This window comes from Polypterus senegalus, chromosome 3 (assembly GCF_016835505.1).
Source record: "Polypterus senegalus isolate Bchr_013 chromosome 3, ASM1683550v1, whole genome shotgun sequence".
NCBI lineage: Eukaryota > Metazoa > Chordata > Cladistia > Polypteriformes > Polypteridae > Polypterus > Polypterus senegalus.
The window spans coordinates 272904489-272912968 of NC_053156.1; positions in this window are offsets into that span (position 1 = coordinate 272904489).

Below are 8480 nucleotides of genomic sequence, written 5' to 3' on the forward strand. Positions count from 1 at the left end.
CGGGATACCCAAAGGATGGAAGGATGGGGGAAGGCAGCTACTTTTGGACACTGCCTCCCCCAAAACACTAGATGGCAGCTCCCATGGAGTGCAGCGGTGCCCCAGATTCTCACAGGGCATCCTGGAACTTGGAATTTGGTTTCTCAGCCCTGTTGGGTGCCGTGGGTGTTGCCAGGGTGAGCTGTCAAAGGACCAGAAGCCAGTTCTTCATTAGACTCGGAAGTGCTAGCCAGTCATGTGGTTGGAAGGACAGAAGCACTTCTGGGTCAAGGACTATTTAAAGGACTGCTGGGAAACCAGCAGAGGGCCAGAGTCGGAGCCGGAGGAGGTAGGCAACGCTTGCTGGGAGGTGTGGAGGAGAGATTTATATTGTATTTGTGTTTGATTTCTTATTATTTACCTGTGCTATTGTGGCTGTAGTGCTTAAAGTATTGTCTTTAAGAAGAAAATAATAATAAAATACTTCTTGGGACTTTTACTCGGTGTCCAGAGCAACTGCCTGTTGGGGTTAACAGGGCAACAGCGACCCCTAGCATTTACATATAGTTTTTTTTTTTTTTTCTGTATCGTTTTATTATAATGTTCATGTAGGAAAGGTCACTGAGTGTTTGACGTTAGTTAACACTGCATGGATGAGCTCTTATGATATTTGATTGATTCATCTTGTTATCCATAGAGACTGATCAGATTTGTTTGGCTTAACTTATGTAGCCAAAGTCCAGTAGGGACTTTGTATGTTTCCTGTAAAATGCAGTGTCCAAATCCCACCCTGGTTACAATTCTCTTTTCTCTTAAAGGAAGCTGATAAAGGCTTAGAGGTTCAGCCTGTGGTTTGGAAAGTGACAAGCTGCTTCACCAACTGTGTGTCCCTTAGTGACTCTCTAGATGTATCAGGTCTCCAAATGGTAAATTATGGAATCAGTTTAATTTGATTTGTCATTCATTTATAATCTAAATTTACAATGTAAAACATCTGGTACATTTATAAGATAAATTTCACTCAATACATCTTATCTTAGGGCAGTGGAAAAAATAATTATTGTTCACATTGTGTGTGTACTGCTCTCGCTGGGCTGGGCTTCTTTCTTCATCTTGACTAGTTTTAGTTTTCTTTGGACTTTTGGATTAGTGGTGATAACCACAATGGGGCATACTGAAGTATATAGGGTTGAAAAGAAGTCCCGGATGTCAGAAATAAGAAGTGCCACCCTTGAGACAGTCATGGTGTACAGCCAGATAATGTTGTCAACACCGAAGAAGACAACATACAGGATGACCAAGGTGACCACCGCCCTAGATGCTTTGGTCTCTGCTCTTCCTCCTTTTTGGCTGTGGTCTGAGCTTCGAATGTTCTTAACTTTTTGACCATGTTGGTACAAAAGTATTAGTATGTAGCCACTCATGATGATCATTAACAGTATAAACACAAGGTCTCTGGACATGACACCAAAACCTACAAAGATATATGTAAAGTATTCCCTATATGAAACAAAACAGTATTCTAAATTAAATGTATATGGAGGAATGGTGTTGTTGAAGAGACTGGAGACAGCATAAAGAGCAGATGAGACACTTGTAAAGTAGTAAAGCAGGTACAGAAGCACAATGATGTACATCAGAAACTGGGGGATTCTTGTCTTCAGTGGGGCAAGTAGAGAGGTGGCAGGTGAGATGGCTACAGCCTGGTAGACACAAAGAAGGCAAGTGAGGCTAATGGAGAGACCCCGGAAGGCACGGAAGCAGAGCAGAGAAACTTTACAGCCAACATCATCAAAGAAATGCACATAGCCCAAGGCGGCCAGTGTCTGTGGGATACTACGAGTGAACGCCACCATGAGGTTAGCAAAGGCCAGATGGCAAAGAATGATGTCAGCCGTTAGGAGCTTGGCCTCGATCAAGTAGCTGTGCAGGAAGGCACAGCAGACAAGCAGGTTGGCAGGAACGCTGATGATTGTCAGGATAAGAAAACTGGAAGCTTTGATGACAGCTCTGGTGTCCATAATATTTCAACATTAAGACCTAAGAGCAAGAAATAAGAGGCAGAGGTTAAGGAAGTTGTTTAAAAGTACTTTTGGCACAAATATTACAAAATATTCTTCACCCATAGATTTATATATACAGATGGTCTGGCTACAATCAGCATGTTGAAATGAAAAGATGGGCAGTTACTGTAAGTAGCAAAGTGATTAGTAGCTGGAGAGTGGGTTAACTTTTAGCCCTGGTCTCTGTCTGTATGCAGTCTGCACATTATTCTATTGTATTTTTTTTTTCTTCTTACTCCATCCAGTTATTTGCCACATACCAGAGATGTGCAGGTTAGGTTAGATGGAGCTAATTAATCTAATTAAGGCCAGTGTGGGTGTGTGCATGTGATGGGGCACATTGTAGGTCCTTGGTGATGTGCAGTTTTTAATATATAAAACAGCACATGGATGGGCACTGGTACACAAGATAGCATGGTCGAGTGGTTCAGGGGCTGATGGGGAATTGACTGGCCAGGTATTCGAATGCAGATATGTGCAGTAGTCCATTTCATTGTTAGCACTCCAGAGGCCATGATTAATTTCAGGATCAGCACCCAAAATAAAGAGGAGCCTGAGCAAGGAACAGAAAGAAAGAAAGAAAGAAAGAAAGAAAGAAAGAAAGAAAGAAAGAAAGAAAGAAAGAAAAATAGCAGAGTCAGTGTATTGAGGAGAGGAAGCAAGGCCGAAGAGAAGTTCATGGTGGCACTTGAGAGGGGCAGATGTCACTCTTGCTGACTGCACTTGGAAAAATGAGTGACCTACAACTTTGGATGTCCCTCTGCTGAAGGCCCTAACGGGAGGGGTGGAATCACCTTGGATTGTTTTAAAGGACAGAATTCTGTCTGGGATTTTAACATTTTTTATATCTATATTTATTGTTATATTGTCACACCACCTCTTGGTGTGTTATGTGTCTTTATTGGCTGGCTCATCACAGACATGACTATCAACAGGACGTTATGGCAGCTTCAGCCAACCCAGACTGTCACAGTGCATGAGTGTGCCCTGTGGTCTCTCATCCTTATGACTTTGGGTTGGAGGATCAGTTATGGGTTAGGTAATAGGAACTGTCAAGCTGTGTTGTGCTGAATGATTTATGCCTTTTAAAACTGTTCTTATAATCACAACAGCATTGTACTTTACACTCTTTAAATAATTACTGTTGTTATCAATAGTACTGTTCCTGCCATCTCCTGGATTAATAACATTTGTAGATGTTTGTTGTATTAATATTTGGAATAGGCTACCACTTTATGACCCTGAACTGGATTGCGAGGGTTCAGTTTTGATTAGGTAATAAGAAATGTCAAGCTGTGCTAGACTGAGATGAAAAGGACAAGAGGCATTTAAAAAGTACACCTCCATGTATTTTTGTGTGTAGCTCTGCATCACCACTGTACTGCGTGTCTTAAAAATACTTGAGAGAACATGGCATCCAGTGGTTAAGGGAAAAAAATATCATACTTTAATATTTAGGCTTTTAGGCATGTAATTATCAATCAATTGGCTTGATTTGGAAAAAAACTGAAAAATGATTATAATTTATTAAATTTATTAGGGGTGGCATGGTGTCTCATTGGTTTGCACTGCTCCCTGATGCAGGTTCTGTCCTGTTTGAATGCCATGCCCAGTTGCTGTCTTTGTGGAATTAGCACATTCTCAGGATATAAATATAAACGGTTTAAACATTTTGCCACTGAAAACCATTTACGAGATTTTAAAAACATTTAGCACCTAAGCCTCTAGCCAACTAACCAACCCAAATGCACTTTACAGAAAAAACAAGATTTCCGCATACAGTGAATTCAGAAGTTATTTAGAGCCCTTCACTTTATGCACACTTTATAATGTTGTGGATTTAATTTTAAATTGAATAATTTGACATTTTTTTGACCAATCTGCACTCAATGATGCATAACAACAAAGTGAAAACATTTTTCAGAACGATTTGCAAATTAAAATCAAAACTGGAAATCTTTATATTAAAGTATTCAGACTCTTTGCTGTATCTGTCCAAATTGTGGTCAGGTGCAGCCTGTTTGCTTTAATTTTCCTTGAGATGTTTCTAGAATTCGATTGGAGTCCACATGTGGCACAATAATTGTGAAACTGAAAACGTTTCAACTCTATGAGTCTTCCTAGATTTGGCCATCCAACCAAACTTAGTAACCAAGCAAGAAGGGCCTGGGTCAGGGAGATGACCAAGAACCCAATGGTCACTCTAACAGAGCTTCAGAAGTCCTCTCTTGAGATGGGAAAACTTGTCAGAATGACAATCGTCTCAGCAACATTCCATCTGTTGGGTGTTTACTGGAAAGTGGTGAGGCAGAGTAAAAGGCATATGACAAACCTCTTAGAGTTTGACAAACAGCATTTAAAGGATTTTGATTGCATGAGAAAAATGATTTCCAAGCACTATGTCTGATGAAGACAAGACTCTGCTTATTACCTGCCTAATACCAACCCTACGGTGAAGAAGGGTAATGGCAGCATCATGCTATGGGAGTGTTTCTCAGTGGCAGGGACAAGTTGACCAGTCACAAGTGAGGGAAGAATGAATGTAACTAAATTACAGAGAGATTCCTGAATAAAACCTGCTGCAGAGTGCACATGGCCACAAACTGGGACAACCGTTCACCTTTCAGCACGACAAAGACTTGAAGTATAGAAACAAGGCAATGGCTTCAGTACAAGTCTGTGACTGTCCTTTAGTAACTCAGCTAAATCCCAGACCTAAACCCCATTGAGCATCTGTGGACAGACCTGTTTACAGACACTTCCCATCCAATCTAATGGAGCTTGAGAGGATCTGTCAGGAAAAATGGGATAAACTGTCCAAATCCGGGTGTGCCAAACGGACTTCTACAAAGTACCGAATTAAGGGTATGAAAACTTCTGTGAATTAGACATTTCAGTTTTTGATTAATACATTTGCAAACCTCTCTGAAAATATGTTTTCACTTTTTGTCACCGTGGATTATTGAATGTTGATTGATGGGTAACGATGTAAAATTTATCAATTTAAAATTAAATCTCTGCGGTGGGTTGGCACCCTGCCCGGGGTTTGTTTCCTGCCTTGTGCCCTGTGTTGGCTGGGATTATCTCCAGCAGACCCCCGTGACCTTGTAGTTAGGATATAGCGGGTTGGATAATGGATGGATAGATGGAAATTAAATTTACAACTGAATAAAGTGTCCAGCAAATGAAGGAGTCTGAATACTTTTTGAATCCACTGTAGCTTCCTGGTCAAAATGCATACACAGTAAGTCAAAATTGCTCAAGTAAATCAAGTATTGCAATTAGCAAAGTGGCCTCTGACAGATCAGGTAGAGTTGGTTGCCGAACACTTCCATGTCGGTCCTCCTCATTTCATATGCATGATGAGAACTTCTAAAGAGAGTAAGCGTTTGTGCAATGGTACCTTTAATAACTCAAGCACAGAAACAATGGTGAGGTTTATAGTCAGGCAGTCAGCAAACACAGTAGAGAGAAAGCATGAGCCTGAGATCCTATAATGTGTAGTGTGGACACACTAAGAAAATAAGTGTCAGACCTTTCTTTGGTTCAGGATTTGATATTGTGAGCACAATTAGATATGTTTATCGTCACATATAGCAGTTGTCCAGGTCCGTAAGTTCCTGCTGCTTTAACAGTTATAGCCATTGATGACTTGCCTTGTAGCTGAGCTGTTTTATCTGCATACAGGTAGGTTGGTGGTGCACAGAGCAGTATGTTGTTCTCCCTTTTAGTCATTTTAAAATGTTTTATTTTTAAATATTACATCTAAAGCTGAGCATTTGTGCTCTTAAGAGTTCCATTTGCTCTCTCTGTCACTGGCTGGGTTGCTACAGATTTTCACTTCTCTGACTGTAAAGGTCAATAGGCCCCTGAGTGCTTTTCGTGCTATTTAAGTACTTCTGCATTCTACTTACTTTAAAAGGCAGTGGTGTCATTTTTAAGGTAATGATTTAAGAAAGTATATTAAGCAAGTCATTTTGTTTCACACGTTTGGTTTAACGTCTTGTGTTTTTGTATACTGCTCTCCAATTCTCTGTACAGGATTTGTTGTTTATGCAAACTTGTCTTTTCATTCTCACATTATATAACCAAATCTCACATTGTTTGTCCCGGTGGATTAGCCTCAGAGTGATAAATATTTATTAATTACTGTTTACTCAAATGGGAAATGAGTTCATGTGTGTTCAAACTAAAAACTGGTGCATTCTATGTTGTGTAATTAGGTTTTATCTAGTAAATAAAGTTTATCCCAAACCACCATTTAAAGTTTAGTTTATGTTGTTCACTTTTAAGAAGTAGAAGCCAGTAGTATCAGCTAACAGCTGGCAAGCAGATTACAAGTCGAGAAAGAATGAGAAAAAAAGAAAGGAGTGTGTATGCTGCACATTTGAAACACCACCTCACAATTTTTAAGCATCCACATATCTACGTAAGCATGAAACATACAATAATTAGCTGAACCTTCCCATTTTCAAGCATAATTTTGAGAAACACACTGAAAATTAAAAATGCAGATTTTGAGCTGCTGTAATTTGACATTAAATTCAGAATTCAATGGAAAAACGTACATGTTTCTGATTCCTTATACTAAAGTTTTTCCGCATTACTTGGATTCTAATATCCCTAGCACATGTTCACTATGTCTGTAGAGTTTTCTCCAGCTATCCCATACTTCTTCTTACATCTCATGTTAGCTTATTTCATAGTTGGAAATGGATTCTGTGTATTGGTGGGCTCCATGTTTCACAACTGGTTCCAGCTTTGCACCGGATAATGTCAGTATTGTCAGTTTGGGAATGTTATGTTTTGCATATTTAAAAGGAAGTTAAGTAGCCTTCCATTTACAGCCATCCAGTAATATCTTTTTTTTAGTTATTTTAATTAGAACATGAGAGCTAAAAAGCCCAGGGATATTTTGTTAAGTTTCATTTAAGTAGGAAACAGTGCCACTGCAGAACATAGAAGTAGTTAACACCAACACCCAGACTATGTAACTGGAGCCCTCCTGAATTCTTTAACACTAGAATTACCAGAGCCTACAAGAATAATCATAAATCTGGCCCACCTTAAATCTGTTCGCACCTCTCCGTCAGCGTCTTTTGTCCTGTAAATGTGGAAATAATAGATCTTTATTTGGAACACATGCATTTCATGTGTGTTCAGTTTCTACAGTAATCCGTGTAAACACATTGTTAAAACAGAAACTTTTTTCATATTTTAGTAATAAATGTTATAAATTGTAGGCATAAACTATAGAATGTGTGAAGCCTGAAGTCTAAAGATCATATAAACACTTTCACAAAAGGCTCAAGGAGGATACAACAGCTTCAGTGGCGTAGCGGTAAGATTTGCCGACTTATAATCAAGAGTCTCCGGTTCAATCCTGACTATCTCCTGTATTTGCTGTTTTTAGTAGTGAGCTGCTCTTATTGTTACTATTACACAGTACACACATACATTTGGTTTGCGTCTGTAACAGACCGTGTACATTTATAGTACTGTACTTGTAAAAGTTACCTTTTTATTTCACTTTTATTCTCTCAGTCACGATCACCATACATACTACTGCCCCAGGGATCTGACACTGTTAGTTTTTATTTGAAACTGGGAATAATTTTAGATGTGAGTAGTGTTTTGAGGCAATAAAACTGGACATTCTCTGATCTAGAGGGATAAAAGCTGACACACAAACGCTGGTGAATCTGCCTTCTTCGTATCTCACCGTCACTTTATTTTTTTTTTTTATTCAGTTTTATTGAGTGTTGCTGCTGCACTGAATAAGCTCACGCCTTCTGGTGCACGATGTCGACTCAGCACAGAGAAAAAAAAGAAAGAGACCAATATAAGGGACATTGGGTATAAATTTATGGTATTTGTAAAAGTTAGCTTTTTTCAGTTTTACACAGATTACTGTAGAAACAGAACACACATGAAATGCATGTGTTCCAAATAACGATCTATTATTTCCAATCTAAAACTCCAGCAGGTTACTCCTAGATAATCAAACAAAGCATGAGCTGGGAGAACTTTGTGCACGTTCTGCAGCTGTGGGGGGATGGAATAGCTGGCTGCTTGTCTTAATCGGCACATTTACAGGACAAAAGACGCTGACGGAGAGGTGTGAATGGATTTAAGGTGGGCTGGATTTACAAGTTTTCTCGTAAGCTCTGGTAATTCTAGTGTTAATGGCTGCTGCAATAATAATAATTATTTTGTACATCTATATAGCTAAGGTGATGAGACACTGTACATATTTTGCATTGCAATGAAATAAACTGTTACAAACATATTAGACAAAACCTTTTGTGTCCTCTGTCCTCAGGCTTAAATTACAAGACAGTTGGCTACCAGAGACGGAGGTGACACTTGCAATGATTTCTTTTTTTAAAATACAGTATATTATAGTTCAGTGTATTTGATTCAGTCGATACTTATTCA